We start from the raw sequence: 17,659 nt of genomic DNA, 5'->3' as shown, positions 1-17,659 counted from the left end.
GACAACAGTTCTCCACTTTGTCATCTACATAGATGAAAAACTAGGGAAAGTGGGTCTATGAAGATGACATGAGACATCCTATCATCTTCAAAGATGATATGATTCATCATATTGTCTATTTAGATGATGAAAGGGGAAAATAGCAGGTTGAAGACAATGATCTCCATGTTGTCATCTCTATAGATGATAATGTAGCAACTATCAGAGATGCCAAATCGATGTCTCTATGGTTTATCATCTCTATGAATACATGTTTGCATGGATTAGCATCTCCATTGATTTGGACTAATCAATAGATTTAGATGATGAGGATGACTGGGGGGTGAACAGAGCATGATACCACATGTTTAGATTAAAAAAGAGAGCGAAAATGAAATGGTAAACTAATTATTGCATGTGTTAATGTTGTAGATGGTGACAGTGACATTTTGGTTATAGAAGCACTATCCCTAGATGATGGTGCTAGCAGAGAGACTCACAGAGGCTAAGTGGGGATACGTTCAACTATATGGATTAGAGCATGTAAATGAGTGGCTAGACTTGAGGGTGCACTCAACACAACTCTTAGCACTAATAGAGCCATGACATACACCAACTTCTAATTTACATCTATGTACAAGAGAGGTGACAATCAGTTTACTCAATGTATGGTGGATACTAAGAGTGTCAATCCATGAACGATATGTAGAGTATGTGCTAGAGGGTGAAAATCCCTATCTATGAGAGTGCTTTAGGCAGCGAGGACATAGGCTACCAATACAATGAACATGGCTGGTATGGAGGGAGGCATTAGACTTGGGGTTGCCATAGTTGGCTCTATACTTGGCCTCACTTATATGGAGGATGGTGTCAAACCATGCTGGGCATGGATTTCTGATCAAATGGATGTAAGTGTTGGGCACTTTTCTATAGGATGATGATGCATTTTTCTACTAGGGTCACACTATCTTGGCCCAACTTTATTATTATCTCCATATGTGCACATATAGGACATAGTGGACCATAGGTCTAGGGCTAAATGTACTAATGGTATGGTCATGGGCACATATAGGCATTACCTAGCCTATTACTAGACAAGAGACATGACTTCTTGGTGAGCCCTATGTATGTTGATACAAAAAACTAATTTAATACACATCTACCAAGTCAATAGGATTCTAGAGGAGATTCCTAGATGAGATTATCATGTTTTATTGGACACCATATGTAGGCAGTGAGCATTGGGGAGCCATATTTCTAGTAGGGGAAGAGGATAACAATGAGGATCAACTCTATCTCTAGTACACACAGATAGACTATTGGTTGATTGGCTAGATGGTTCACATAGTCATGAGATATATGCCCTCTAGGGTGCAGTAACAATTTAGATGGATGTAGGATGTTGTTCAAGATAGATTCCTATATCCAGTGGTATCCGAGGAGTATGGTAGGTTGTGGGGACAAAGGACCACTTTGAGACTAGTGAGGGCTTCATGGTGTGGCATGCAACCAGTGCCATGGGTACATGGGCAAGATATGGTAGATGCAGGTATGATGCCAACATATACACAGTGGTGGGTAGTGCATCAGCCATTAAGACTGATAGTGCCAAGAGTGCCTCTACCAGTAAAGCAACCATGAGGTGGGGGAGATGGGGGAGAGTTAGTAGCAGGGCCACCACCAGAGTAGGTACCATAGCAAGGGCCATAGGGATGATGAGTGCCACCACCAATAGGGCCATTAATAGGGTAGGGATTGCATCTGGGTCCCTAGGTATAGGGGCCATAGGTACAAGTACCATTAAGGCCACCTCAGCCAGGGGATGCCGATAAAGTGAGGGCTAAGTGGGATAGCCTCTAGAATGAGGTTTCTTGTCTACAAGAGGAGGTAGAGTCTAAGAGTGCCAGGGATATGAGTGCACAAAAAAAGACTGCCAGATTATAGGCTAAGGTACAGGTAGGGCAGGCTAGGGTAGATAGTGCATAGGAGGCCCTGATTGCACTACAGGAAAGGGTAGATGATAGTAAGTTTAGTGATTTCACCATGTAGGAAAAGATAGATAAACTGGCCAAGATAGGATGTGGCCACCCTATGAGAAAAGAGAGAGAGACCTTTTAGAGGCAGGTTGATGAGTATTGCGACTAGTTGGACATCGCTAGGCAGATGGTGTAGGTTGGCTGTATGTTGACAGTGATGTAGGAGGCCTTGATTGCATGCCAACATGAGGCACGAACCCTGTGAGAGGTAGGTTATTACAAGAAATTGTATCATGATGTCGTGCTAACAAATTAGTGACAACTTGAGCTCTAGGAGGCATCTAGCTCATGGGTCATAGTTTGTTGATCTGATTTCTAGGATCTAGGATTATTACAGAGAATGTTAACCAATTACATAAAGTTAATTTTAAAGCTTTAATAAATAAAATTAACATAATTGCAAATAAGAAAAACACAAAATGAAATGATAGAAAGAGAGATAGAGACACAACACAATTGATTTCAAAGTTCATCTGGGAAGGAGTACATCTTTGGGTCTAGCTCCAATAGGGGGACCAATCCGATTAACTCCAATAAATCAATACAAGTGATTTGTGACAATTCCCTTCAAGCACATGCAACAAAATTCATCTATGTGCAGGAAAAATCACTAAGTCTCCAGATTCACAAATTCTCTCTCATCATCTGCTTAATTTCTCCCTTAATTTTCATGCCTTGAAAAGGCCCCTAAACCCCCTTTTTATACAAAATATTTGCCTAAAATAAGGCAAAACAAAAAAACTCTAACAATAGGCCTTCATAACAGTCCTCCTTCGAAATCAAGCCTTAGTCACATTAGAAATTTGTCATTATCCCCTTTTAGAGGGTTAGTTTCTAACAAATCCCCTTAATTAGGCAAGAAGGAATCGGCTTGGTTTGACTTTTAGTGTAGCTCATGACAAATATAGCTAGAGCCACTCACGTGGCATGATGGTAGCAGAGCTTTTTATGAGAAAGGAGGTTGGCAGTTCCAACCCCCAAACCAACCTTTAACCTTTGACTTAAATTAGTAGTGTTAAAAACAATAAAACAAACATTTGTCTATCAAAGGCCGCCAACGGTGTAATGGCCATTGGGCGGATTTTAAAGGCCGGTGGTTGCGGGTTCAAAACTTGACACCACTAATGATATCAATTTTTTTTAATAATTTTTTTTTAAAATTTTAATTTTTTTAAATTTATTATTATTATTTTTTTCCACCTCACCATCTCGAACTTCAATCGCGTATATCTTTCGCATACGAGCTCCATTTTTGACAAAACGAATGCTGCTAGAAAGCTCTCGATGAGATCTTCAATTTGAAATACATTGTTGACCACTTTTGAGATGATTTTTTCACCTTTTGATGACCTTTGTACCTAGTTTGACCAAAATTTGACTGGCTATAACTTTTGCGTACAAACTCCTTTTTCATCTATTTGAATTGCGTTGGATCCAAAATTTTGAGAACTTAAAGCTGGCATTGATTATTGGAGTTTTGGAGATACTTCAATTTTGACAAAAATATCCCTTGGATCAAGCCTCCCCATTGAGAAGCTTTTGGACTACCGAAAGTTTGGATTAATCAGAAAGTAGGTGAGGGTATTTCTCCCTCACTTTACCAATCTCCATCCATCTTGCCTTGCTTGGATGCATCCCCTTCAATCCCACTCAGACATATTCAATTGGTCCTCTTCGTGAAGTTCTGACATTCTTGTCTAGGATGACATCTTCTGGCAATTTTGTCATGTACTATGGTGAAAGATCATCAACTAATGGAACCTGAACACTGATGTCTTCATCCAAGATCATTGGAGGCTCATACAACTTCAGATTCTCAACATTGACAACTAAGTAAATTTGCATGTATGGAGGAAGATTAAGGCAGAAGGCATTGGTACCAATCTTTTCCAAGATTTCAAAAGGACCATACCTGATAGGCTTGAGCTTCCTTCCTTCACCTTGCATTCTTTCCTTACTGATATGTAACCAAACTCTATCACCAACTTGAAACTGATGATCAATGGGATGCTTATCATGGTGAGCCTTATATTTTACTTGGCTCTACTCCAACTGTGCTTCTACTGCTTGATGGATTGCTTGGACCTTCTCAATGAACTTCAAAGCCCTTTTTGCATCATGGCATCCATCGATGATGCTGTCCTTTCCAAAAGAAAAATCCATTGGTGTTTTTGGCAAATAATCAAAGCAAGTCTCAAAAGGAGATCTCTTTGTAGAAGAGTGTGCCACATGGTTGTAAGTGTGTTGCACATAGTGAATATTTTCATCCCACAACTTAGGATGCTTGCTGTAGTAACCTCTAAGCATATGCACAACTATCTTATTTACTACCTCTATCTATCCATCGGTTTGGGGATGGAAGGTTGTGCTCTTCTTTAGCTTGGTATCCATGAGTCCCCACAAAGATGACCAAAATTCCCCTAAGAATCGAGAATCTTGATCTAATACAATAGAAGTAGGTAACCCAAAATGAACCCATAAATTTTGAAGGTACAAATGAGCAGCCAGTTCAACAGTAACTTTCTTTTTACAAGGCATTAAAATACACATTTTTCTGAACCGATCAACTACTACATACAAATAATCATGACCCTTCCTAAACCTCCCATAAAGTCCATAGACACACTTTCCCATGGATGGGATGGTACAAGTAATAGTGTGTACAAACACAATTTCCTATTACTTGGTTTGCTGGTTGCACACATTACATATCCTTTAATATACTTGGTGACAGTTTCCTGCATACAAGGCCAGTAACAATATTTTTGCAATTGGGTTAATGTCTTACTTACCCCAAAATGTCCTGCAATCAAAGAGGTGTGTGCTTCCCAGATTACATGTGCTTGCTCATCTTTAGGGATGCATAATTTTCCCAAGTGGTACAACAAATTATCCTGCACATAGTAATCTTTCTCTTCTACATATTTACCTTGGATTAAAGCTGCATAGATATCATTAAAGTTCTCATCATTAGCATATTGTTCCTAAAAACTTTCATGAACCATAGAACTATTTTGAAGGATTATCAAAGCATTCTGAATAGGAGGTCTAGAGAGCATATCTGCTACTTTGTTATGGGCACCCTTCTTATACTTAATTACCAAATGGAACTATTGTAGAAAACCCATCCACCTAAAGTGCCTACTTTTTTGCAACTTAGATTGTGAGTGCAAGTATTGGAGTGGCTAGTGATCAGTGTGGATTATAGTTTCCTTTCCCATTAAGTAGTGCTTCCATTTTTTAACACTTTGAACTAAAGCATAAAGTTCCTTATCATAAGTAGGATAGTTACTTACTACTCCTGAAAAAGTTTTAGAGTGGTAGTCGACTAGTTTACCTCCTTGCATGAGTACAACTCCCATGGAAAACCCGCTTGCATCTGTCTCAATCTCAAATGGTTGATGTAAATCTGGTAAAACTAGAACTAGTGTGATACTCAACTTTTTCTTCAAAGTGTTGAAAGCCTTCTATTGTGGACCTCCCCACTGAAAAGTTGCCTTGGTACTGGTCAATCCATGCAATGGTGATGCAATATAAGAGAAGTTTGCAATGAGCTTTCTCTAGTACTAAATTGCACCTAAAAAGTCTTGACTTCTGTAACTGTACTTGGCTTAGGCCATTTTACAATACATTCAACCTTCGTAGGGTCTATGGTGCAGGAGCACCTAGGAAATATGCCAAGTTTCCTAAATCATTTTTGGCTTGTAGTGGTCTTGGCTAGACCACATGAATAAGGGCTATGTGATAAAGCCCCAAGTGTGTGAGTTGTGTTTGTAAATAGGTTTTTGTTGTGTTTGAGTTTCCAAGTTGCTTCTATGTTGGCAAAATTGCTTAAATTGCTTGTTAGAGCCTAGAATGGTCAAACACTGACCAAGACCCCAGGAGGATGGGAAACATGGAAAATATGTTAAAAGTTGTAATTACATGGAAATAGGTTCATTTAACCATGTTTGAGGTCATGGAGCCATTAAATGCACAATAGTGCAAAAGTTGCACTTGGCAACTTTGCAACTTTGCAAAGTTGCTTGACAACATTGACAAAAAGTGCTAAAACTTTATAAGGGCTTCAAGAATCAGTTGGAAACCTATGGGATCTGTTGATTCACATGGGTAAGAGCTATTTAAGACCAATCCAAGTTAGTTTGAGGGTTGGTATATGCTTTTGTACGAATTTTGGCATTGGAATGAAGAGCAAACTGAGCATTTTGATAACAGTTTTCTGATTTCACCCTTCATCCACACCTTTAATGGATTGATAGGGTTGCTGTTTTCATGTGATTTTATAGTGTATGGAATTTAGATGCTTTGTTAAAGATTAGGAGTTTTTTTGATCAGTTTCATTACTAGTTTGAAAAATCTTTTTAAAGTTGCCAGTTCGCTGGTCTATACACAGCAATCAACAAAGAAATCTCTATAACTTGAATTCCAATGGTGGAACCATGATGGCCTTTTGGAATCAAGTAATAGACTGTATAAACAATGTAAATATGTATTTTTGTCTTGTTTTGCAGAGGTTTTTTGTTTTTTCCAAGAGGCCCTAGGCAAGTTTGCATACCCTGCTAGGCAATGAAATCAGCAAATAAGTGTTTGAAAGGGGCATAGAATGGGGTGTTGGGTGCAATAAAAATTCATGGAAGGCAAGAGTGGTGATTGAAGGAAGTTAATTCCAGGAGTTCAGTCATTTAGAGTCCATTTGAGTGGTGGAAGGAAGAAATCTCTATATTCCTGTTCATACAAACAAGAAACCCTTGTAAATAGACATATTTTTGGAAATCCCTTGTATGGATGACCTGGGTGTTGCAGACCTAAAAAATATTCAACGGGAGCCAAAAGGGTATCCAAATCATAAATTTTTTTGAGTAATTCTTAAGGGTTTGAGGAGATATAAGCCAAAAATCAGTTTTGGAGGCCCAATTTTGTTATTAGTCTTGGTAGCCCTCTTAACTATGCAATCTTCAAATCGATTGGAAACCCAATACTCCAATTCACTTAGTGATCCTAAAAACTATTGAATGAGACCTAATACAAGCCTTGGAATTCAATATATCCAAGAATGCACTCCTGGAAGCCAGTTGTCAAGAACGGTGCAATGAGAGCACTAGGGAGACCCCATGGTGAAATAGATTTTTGAGTTGATTGGTGAGGATTAGTGTAATAAGGGAATAGGGAGAAGATTCCCATGGAGTAGGGTATAGGATAAATACCCTAAGAGGCTAGGAGAAAGCCTAAAGTGAGTTCTAGTAGTTGAGGCTAGAACCTTGTTCAAGATCCTCCCCATCAGTCTACTTTTAATTGACCATTTCCTACAACATAGCCTAAGTACACTAAGGATGTCTTTGTGAATTCACATTTTGACATCTTTACATAGAGTTTTTCTTTTCTCAATATATCAAGTACTTTCTTTACATGAATGACATGATCATCCTAAGACTTACTAAATACAAGAATATCATTTAGATAGACAATGACAAAATCATCAATAAAAGGACAAAAGATATCATTCATGACTCTCAGGAATGTAGCCGGTGCATTACAAAGCTCGAATGGCATAACCAACCACTCATAAAGTCCCTATTTTTTTTTAAAAGTAGTTTTCCAAATATCATTTTCTGTTATTCTTATTTGATGATATCCTCTACATAAGTCTAGCTTAGTGAAATAAATTGCATGTTTCAATTGATAAAGTAAATCATCAATTCTAGGAAGAGGGTACCTATTCTTTACCGTTATCTTGTTCAATATAGTCAATGCACATTCTCCAAGTCCCATCCTTCTTTGGAACCAACACAATAGGAGAACCACATGGAGAAGTACTAGGACAGATAACTCCTTTCTCCATGAGCTCTTGAACTTGCTTATTAATTTCCTCATTTTGCAAGACTAATAAGCGGTACATGTCAATATTAGGAAGTGGCACTTCTAGCTACAATTGAATTTCATGTTATATCTCTCTTTTAGGAGGCAATCCCTTCGGTTCCTGAAACAAGTTATTGTAGGTGGAAACAACTTTGACCATTTCATCTTTATGTTTTGGATCACATCCCTTAAATGCCTCAAATGTTTCATCTTCTTTGGCTTTTATAATCATCAACATAAAATTCTTACTAGAGTTGACTAACCTTTTCATTTGACCAACATTAACTAGTGCCAGATTAGTCTTAACCTTATGTGCCCGTACAATGTATTCAATTTTATCTTTAAACAGATGATACTTATTTCTCGCCTATAGAAGATAGCTTGTCGATCATACAAATAAGGACTCCCAAGTACAAGACCACAAATATCTAGAGGGATTACATCAGCTTTTACCTCATCTACAATGTTTGTAGTGATAGAAAATCTTAACTTACATTGCTTGGTTACCTATAATTGTGCATCATTGCAAACCCATCCAAGAGGATATGGCTTTGGATGAGGTTTTGTAATCAAATTAAGCTTCTTAAAAATTTCCTCAAATATCAAGTTAACTTGAGAACCCATATCAAATAATGTATCAACCTTATTTTTCTTGATGACAACTCGAATGTGAAATAATTCATTCCTTTTCTTATCATTCTTAGAAGAAGAATTTTCACTTGTACTTGCACTTATGCTAGAAGAACTAGTAGTTGATGAAAGAGAAATACTTTTTCCTTTACCTTGGATCCTGATGGAAAAAATCTTTGTTTCATCTCCTGAGTCAAATCCAAGATCCTATTGTACTACAACAACAGTCTTTTGTTTGCCTTTATTTCCACCAAATTGCTTCGACCTCTTTTCAAGATGCAACTTCTAGCAATTAGAATCATCATGCCCTTCTTTCTTGCAATGTGAGTATGTGGGTTTCTTACCCTCTTTCTTTGTTGTAGTTGTCTTTTTACCCTTCCCTTTGCCTTTGGAATTTTCCTCAGACTTAGATGACTTTTTATCAGACTTATCAATGAAGGTACCCTTACCTCTTGATTCTAAATGTGTTGCCTGAACACATACTTCATCCAAATTACAAGGATTTAGGACAATAATAGAGTGCCTTAGGTAAGAATGAAGACCACCTATATACTTGAGTAAAGTCTTCTGGGTATACAATGGAACATTTAATGAAATAGCCCTTTTACGAAACTCATGGGTGTATTCCTAGACAATTTGACCTTTCCCTTGCCTAAAATGTTGCCAGCTCATCATTAACTGCTACATATGGCCTAGGGGGTAGAATGTCTTCTTTAAAGCACTAAAAAATTGTGACCAAGACATATTTAACTTACCATGTTGTGAAGTTTCATGCTAGGTCCTACTCTCCCAACAAGTTAGAGCTACACTGCCTAACCAAAGAGTGGCTAACTGAATTCTATCAACATCATCTACAAGGTTTTGGACTCTACAGTAGACTTCTACTTGTTGAATCTAGTCATCTAATTTCTCAACATTTAACTCCCCACAATATTTGGGCAAGTCAAACTTTACATCCAACTTAATTCAAGGCTTATATCCACCTTTAAAAATATTAGAAGACTCAGAATGTGTAGAAGAAGGAGAAGAAGGGGGAGAAGGAGAAGAGGGAGACGAGGGAGGAGATGGAGGCTCACGATTAGGATCATGATCAATGCCTTTCTTTTTCCCTTTTTCGTCACGAGTTGCATGCCTTTGCATCTTCTCTTCTCTTTCTTGTAACAAGACTTCTACCATCGACTACAAATTTCAAAGAGTCTTCTGGATATTTTGATCTTTTGATCCTTGTCCACCACCTTTATCTTCCATCTGGGACAGTGGATTAACTCTTCATTTTCTGATCTCAGGATTATATTCTTCAAGATCACCTTCACCTTGATTCAACCTAGATCTTGTTAACATTCAAATTTGCAATACTAGTCCAACAAAGCTCTAATACCAAATTTGATCTAATTTCTAGGATCTATGACTATTACAGAGAATGTTAATCAATTACATTAAGTTAATTTTAAAGCTTTAATAAAGAAAATTAACGTAATTGAAAATAAGAAAAACACAAAATGAAATGATAGAAAGAGAGATAGAGACACAACACATTTGATTTCGGAGTTCATTCAAGAAGGACTACATCTCTGGGTCCAGCTCCAATAAGGGGACCGATCCGATTAACTCCAATAAATCAATACAAGTGATTTGTGTCAATTCCCTTCAAGCACATGCAGCAAAATTCATCTATGTGTAGGAAAAATCACTAAGTATCTCGATTCAAAAATTCTTTCTCATCATTTGTATAATTTCTCCCTGAATTTTCATGCCTTGAAAAGGCCCCTAAACCCTCTTTTTATACAAAATCTTTGCCTAAAATAAGGCAAAACAAAAAAACTCTAACAATAGGCCTTCACAATAGTCCTCCTTCAAAATCAAGCCTTAGTCACATTATAAATTTGTCATTATCCCCTTTTAGAGGGTTAGTTTCTAACAAATCCCATTAATTAGGCAAGGAGGAATCGGCTTGGTTTGACTTTTAGTGTAGCTCATGACAAATAAAGCTAAAGCTACTCACGTGGCATGATGGTAGCAGAGCTTTTTATGAGAAAGGAGGTTGGCAGTTCCAACCCCCACACCAACCTTTAACTCAAATTAGTAGCATTAAAAACAATAAAACAAACATTTGTCTAATATGTATCAAGGGTCGCCAACAGTGTAACGCCCACCGGTCGGATTTTAGGGGCCAGTGGTTGCGGGTTCAAAACTCGGCACTGCTAACGATATCAATTTTTTTAATTAAATTTTTAATTTTTAATTTTTAAAAATTTATTATTATTATTTTTCCACCTCACCATCTCGAACTTCAATTGGGCATATCTTTCGCATACAAGCTCCATTTTTGACAAAACAAACGCCACTGGAAAGCTTTTGACAAGATCTTCAATTTGAAATCCATTGTTGACCACTTTTGAGATGATTTTTTTCACCTTTTGATGACCTTTGTACTTGGTTTGACCAAACTTTGACTGGCTATAACTTTTGTGTATGAACTACGTTTTCGTCCATTCGAATTGCGTTGGATCCAAAATTCTGAGAACTTTAAGCTACCATTGATTATTGGAGTTTTGAAGATACGTCAGTTTTGATGAAAATATCGCCCAGATCATTTGTTGTTAGAGGTCAGAGCCATTAGTGGGACAAGGTAGGCCTCCACGAGGAGGGGGGATAGGAGGGGTAGGTCCCTCATAGCCAACCACATAAGCCCTAGAGCATTTAGTTTTGACACAGTGATGTAGATGCAACAAGTTTTTGATGATGCATTATACATGATGTACTACATGATTCTTTTTTTATACAAATTATACATGGACACTTATTCTTTTGATATATATGACATGATTTGATGAGCCTATGGTCTTGTATGCATGTGATGTTTTTTATTCTATGATGCATATATGATGACTAATGTGTGGATGATCTAGGTCCTATGGCGATATATGCAATGTATGCATTTTTTTATTTCATGTGTATGGATTTACTATATGTTTTTCTTTAGATGTATCATGATGTGTATGTCACTAAATGTAATGATTATGATATATGATAGATTAATGTAATAAAAAAATAATGTGACCTAATGATAAATAAAAAATGAGATGCATAAAATAATATGTAATGAATGCAACAATATGAACAATGAATATATCCTAAATGAAAATGTCAATAACATACTAATCATGAATGAGCTAAAAAATGCAAAATGAAATGATGTAAAAATAAAGTATAAATGAAAATACAAATATGAATGAGACCTAAATGATGGACTTCTGTCAAACTTGTTAACTCGTAGGAATCAAGTAGCCTAGCATAGGAGGGGGGAATAAATAGAACCTTTGTCTCAAGAAAAGCACAATGAAATCCTATACTACATGAATCCTAGCTACATGATACAGAGGGATTCAATTATGTTTATATGGGAGAGCACACCTTAGTTTAATTTTACAAAAGGAGTTATGCACCCAATGTTATAGAAGCATAGATGACAAGGTTCCTTTGCATAGACTAGACTCTCAAAAAATAGAGACTTTAGGACAATAGATGTAGTTTTCATAGTCATGATGGAACAAATGTCACATACGCACTGAGAGGTCTAGGAACACCCAAATTCTTTTTAGGGATCTTGGAGGAAACTGTGCTAACCCATTGCCCTAGTGAGAAATGCATAATCATAACTTGGAACTGACATAGATGTAGTAAAGAACCATGAAAATAGATCATACTGCAAATGACATGTGTAGCTAGTTGGAACCATTCAAGTGATACCAAGATATGAAATATTAAGGCACACCATAAAAGGTCACTACTCACACAGAAAGATGAAATCAAACAAAAGAGACCCTGTGACCAAGTAGTCATTTTGCCCATAGTTCCTACTAGGAATGCTAGTCCAAGAGTGAAGGTTGTAGTGCCATGTGTAGGAAGGATTCATCCTATGAAAGTTTCTTGAGTGTTCATTAGCAATAGCTATGAAAAGAACAATTTTCTCAAATCATTAAGTTTCAAATGATGATCTGTTTAAGTTCTATTGTAGTCACTGGTGTGGTAAAAAGCTCAATATAATGGGAGTAGGACAAACATCTAATGGGAAAGTTCGTCGTGGACTAGAGGTCTTTTGAGAGATAAAAGTGAATGGATGCCTCACAAATAAGAGGTCTTTTATTGGATGCATGAAAAGTGCAAGTTAGATAGGACTTCTGCACAAAGATGGGATGAAATGGGGGAAATGTGGTGAAGTGAGATGAGCCTTATAGATAATGGACCAACAAAATTTTTTTAGGAACTTTTTTCTCCTTTTAGTCATTTCTTCAGGAACATTTTACAAATGTTTTTGTAGTTTTTTTATTTTCTACTTTTTTTGGAGTTTTGTGGAACTTTAACAATATTGTATAGGAGCTATAGAACTCAAGCATAGAACCACTTGAGGTATTGGATATTTACAGGCTCAGGGAGTGGATCACCCTCTAAAGTGGTAATTTGATATTCTCCAAAACCATATTTGGCTGTAATGATAAATGGACCAAGCCAATTATCTTCAAATTTTCCTTTCTTTTAATGTTTCTAGAGGTTCCTCATGTTATGCTGCAAGACTAAGTCACCCACCTCAAAGTCTTGAGGTTTGAATTTTTTGTGAAACTAGAGTTGAAGGTGATTTTGATACATGCAAAGGTGGTTTAGGGAATTGAGGTGTCTTTCATCGAGGAGTTGCAGCTCTTACAAGTGAGCAACTCGATATTCTTCTTTAGATATTAGATTCTCGATAGAGATTCTGAGGGAAGTAAGCTCAATTTTTATGGGTAAAACAACTTCAAAACCATAAAAAAGGGAAAATGGAGTGGCTCCTATGGGGTTATAGATGGAGATGCTATATGCCCAAAGGTAGGGAGAAATTTGGAAGTGTCAGTCATAGCTAGCTGCATCAATGGCTTTCTTTAGGATTTTTAAAATGGTTTTATTAGTGGCTTCAACTTTTCCATTTCTTTGGGGGAAGTATTTGGTGAAAAAATGTTGGGTGATTTTGAATTTCCTACACAATGTGGCAACTTCCTGATTTTTGAAATGAGTTCCATTATTAGTCATGATATCTTGAAGGATACCAAAACAATAGGTAATGTAGTTCAAGATGAACTTCAAAACCTACTTTTTTGATGGTGTAGGTTAAAGGGATAGCCTAACCCCACTTTATGAACTACTCAGTGGTGGCAATAATATACTTGTGGCCATTTGTAGAATTTGGATATATTTGACCAATAAGATCAAATACCTAGGAAAAGGGCCATGGTATGATGGTGTGTTGGAGGTCTTGGGTGAGAAGGTGTATCAAATTTCCATGTTTCTAACAAGTGATACATTATTTCATAAAATGATAGGCATGTTGCTCCATAGTAGGCCAATAGTAATATGTTCTGAGGAGCTTTTTCTCTAATGTAAAGCCACTAGAATGGACACTAAAAATTCTTTGGTGAACCTCTTCTAATGTCATTGTGGCATCACCTAAACTAAGACATCGGAGGAGGGTTCCATTGAAGTTCTTTTGGAGAAGCATATCACCTAGGATAGTATATCAAGTAGTGTGATAGATGAAGGTTTTGCTTTGGTTCCTAGAAAGGGCTATGGGGATTGTTTTGTGATGAAGGTAGGAAATTTTTTTGGAGTACCATGGAGACTTAGGACCAACAATTTCATACACCAGCTCTAATTCTAGTTTCTCACAAGTAGGAAAAAAAAGATTCTCAACAAGAAACTCGTACTTAGGATAGTATTTAGGCATGAAAATCATGGAGGAAATTGTGGCCATAGCATCTTTTGCTTTTTATTAGTCCTTCATATCTATTGATAGACTATCTCGGTCAAGTGTTGTTCAAGATCTTCAACTATCCATTGATATGGAAACAACTTTTCATCTTTTGTTTGGTATTCATCTATGACTTGCCTAATGACCAATTGGGAGTCTCCAAAGACAAGTAGATCTTAATATTACATCTAATAGCTTGATGAATCCCTTTTAATAATCCTTCATACTTAGCTATATTGTTTGTGCAAGGGAATGAAATTTTATAAGACTTAGGGATAAGATCTCCTTGATGTGTAACAAACAAAATTTCTACCCTCAATCCCTTTTGTGTGAAGGAACCATCAAAATATAGTTTCCATTGTGTACTAGGGGTAATAGTCATAATTGTGTCATCTTGAATTTTTTTTATGATGGGATGGTCTCCTTGAAGAGGAGCTTTAGCAAGTTGGTTTGCAATGACTTGTCCCTTAATGGCCTTGCGATCTTTATCAAAAATGTTGAATACACTTAAAATCAAGACCCATTTTGCAACCTGACCAATGAGGGAAGCTTTTGATAGTGAATACTTGAGGGGATCTATCTTAGCAATGAAGTGTGTAGTGTGATTAAGCATATAATGGCATAGTTTCTACGTGCAAAAGACTATAGTTGAACAAGCTCACTCAATAGCAGTGTAGTTCAACTCATAGCCAACTAATGTTTGACTGAGATAGTAGATAGCTTTCTCATTACCTTTTTCAACTAGTTGTGCTAAAAGAGAACCTAGGGCAATTGAAGTGGTAGAAATGTAGAGAATCAATGGTTATCCTGTGATTGGAGGGACTAGTATTGGTGGATTAGCCAAGTAGACTTTAACTTGCTCAAATGATTTTTGACATAGGAAATCTGATTGAAACTTGGTGTCTTTTCAAAGAAAATGTTGGAGTGGATGAACTTTATCTGCTAACTATGAAACAAATTGTCTGATGGACTGCAATTCCCTTGAAAGCTATAGAGTTGTTTTAATGTAGTAGGTGGAGGCATTTCCATTATGTCTTTCACTTTGGTAGGATCTACCTCAATACCTCTTCTTGACTCTATGTAACCTAAAAAATTTCTTGATTGGACCCCAAAAACACACTTCTTAAAATTAAGGTACACTTTGTATTTATCTAACATGTCAAAGATGGTGGTAAGCACAACAATGTGGGAATCACATGTCTTAGATTTTCCTAGAATGTCATCAACATAGTCCTCCATTATGAAATGTAGAAGATCATGGAAGATTGTGGTCATTGTGCATTGATATGTAGCACCAACATTCTTGAAGCCAAAAGGCATGACTTGGTAACAAAAGGTTCCCCATGGGGTAGTAAATGTCATTTTGTGTTGATCTTCTTCTGCAATTTTGATCTGATTGTAACCAAAGAAACCATTCATTAAAGACAACATTTCATGTCAGGCAATCAAAACCACTATGATGTCTATTTTAGGAAGTGGAAAATCATCCTTAGGACATGCGAGATTTAAATCTCAAAAATATGAACATATGTAGATGCCCCTAGATGCTTTACCTACAAGAACAATGTTGTAATCCCAATAAGGATAATCAATAGGTCGGATAACTTTTCCCTCTAGCATTTTCTATAGTTTTTCTTTGACCAAGAGTGCTACCTTAGGATGCATCTTTCATAACTTTTTCTTAATAGATTTAATCTTTAGATCTACTACTAAGTGATACACAACCAAATTTTTATCTAAATCAATCATGTCTTTGTATGTCCATGCGAGATTGATTTTGCCTTTCTATAGTAACTCAATCATCACTTTTTGTTCTTTGAGACTTAGGGTAGAAACAATGTAGGTGATTTGAAGATTAATAACTATGCCCAAGTTAGCTGGAATTGTATCTTCATTCAATATAGATGAATTTTTCGGCAGTAAATATTTGAATGGCAAGTCAGTCTCTCCCTCTTCTGGTACCTCTATGAGGTTTTCACTAGAAGATGCATCCTTTATTTTGTCTTTTTCTTTATCCAAGAGTGCTCCAAAAGAGTTTTCACTAGAGGATGTTTCTTCTATTTTTTTATTTTTATTTTTTTGATTAAGAGAGTTGACTTGGCTACCAAAGTAAGCTTCCTCATTGTATTGGATTTCATGTTCGTAATCTTGGAGATTCTTAAGGCTAAAGAGTGCTATCATTGTTTTCTCAAAGTTACAAATATCAAGAGCTGGTGGTGTGTCTTGAAGGTCCCAGTCTATCATGTTAGGTGTAGTGCGGGGTAAATTAGTGGATGAAGGGTCAGTATGATAATGTCATGGATGTAGTTGTCTAGGTCATCTTCAATGTATTGAAAGGGTATTTTGAAGAATTCCTCCTCCTCAATCTCAGAATCAGGTTTAATTGTACAATAGTTGTCACCAAAGGACACCTTAGGTTTAATGGAGCCCAAACCACATCCTTTAGGGTAGCTATTAGCCTCAAGGGGTTATTTGATTCCATCTTCTTTAGATCCTAGGCCGGTGTCGTGGTATCCCATATTTTTAATGATGGGAGGAGACTTGACATATTTATCTGTAGGGAATTCCATAGGATCAATTTTTCATCAAAATATAGCCAATCAAAGATATTAGATTCCATGTATTCATCACTAAGTGAACCCCAATGTTCAAAGGTTATTTTATTAACATGCATTGTATCCTTATTTTTAGAAGGTGCTATTTGGGAAGGTTTTCCAAAGGATCGGGGGGATAGTGGTAGTTGCCCAATGCACAATGAATTTTCAAACTTATACTCTCCCATTCCTTGATCTACAAAGTTAACCTTCTTCATTGTAATATTGATGTTAATATCTTCAACCTTCTCTTTTCCTTTATGGGAACTAGAATTAACATTAGATGACTCTAGAATTGTTGTGGAAGGTGATTCTATTATGGTAAGAGATCTAGGTATTACCTTCTCAAACTCATTAACTGGACAAAAAATTGTTGGGGAACCTTTCGATCTCTTACAAAAAGAAAAAAGACAAAGGATCACCAAGAATTGTTACCTCTCTTTCCTGGTGGGTAAATTTCAAGCACTAATGATATGTAAATGGGATTGCTTTTAGTGTATGTCTCCAGGGTCAATCAAGCAAGATGTTATATGGCAAGTCCAAATTTAGGACATGACATTCAATATTGACTATAGTCAGCCCAACTTTTAGTGGTAGCATGATAACTCCTTTTGATTCTATTTCTATTCATCATATGCTTTAATTGTTATCCTTTTATTGATATATAGGAGGTCTTCTAGAAGCCCCAAGAAGTGGATCATCTTCAATGTAAAAAGGTTCAAACTAGATCCATTATCTATAAGGACTCATTTTATTTTGTGTCACTATATAAGGAATTCAATGTG

The sequence above is a fragment of the Cupressus sempervirens genome, chromosome 3 (assembly GCF_028749045.1).
Source record: "Cupressus sempervirens isolate cs-2001-9-10 chromosome 3, ASM2874904v1, whole genome shotgun sequence".
Taxonomy (NCBI): domain Eukaryota; kingdom Viridiplantae; phylum Streptophyta; class Pinopsida; order Cupressales; family Cupressaceae; genus Cupressus; species Cupressus sempervirens.
This window is presented reverse-complemented; position numbering follows the sequence as displayed.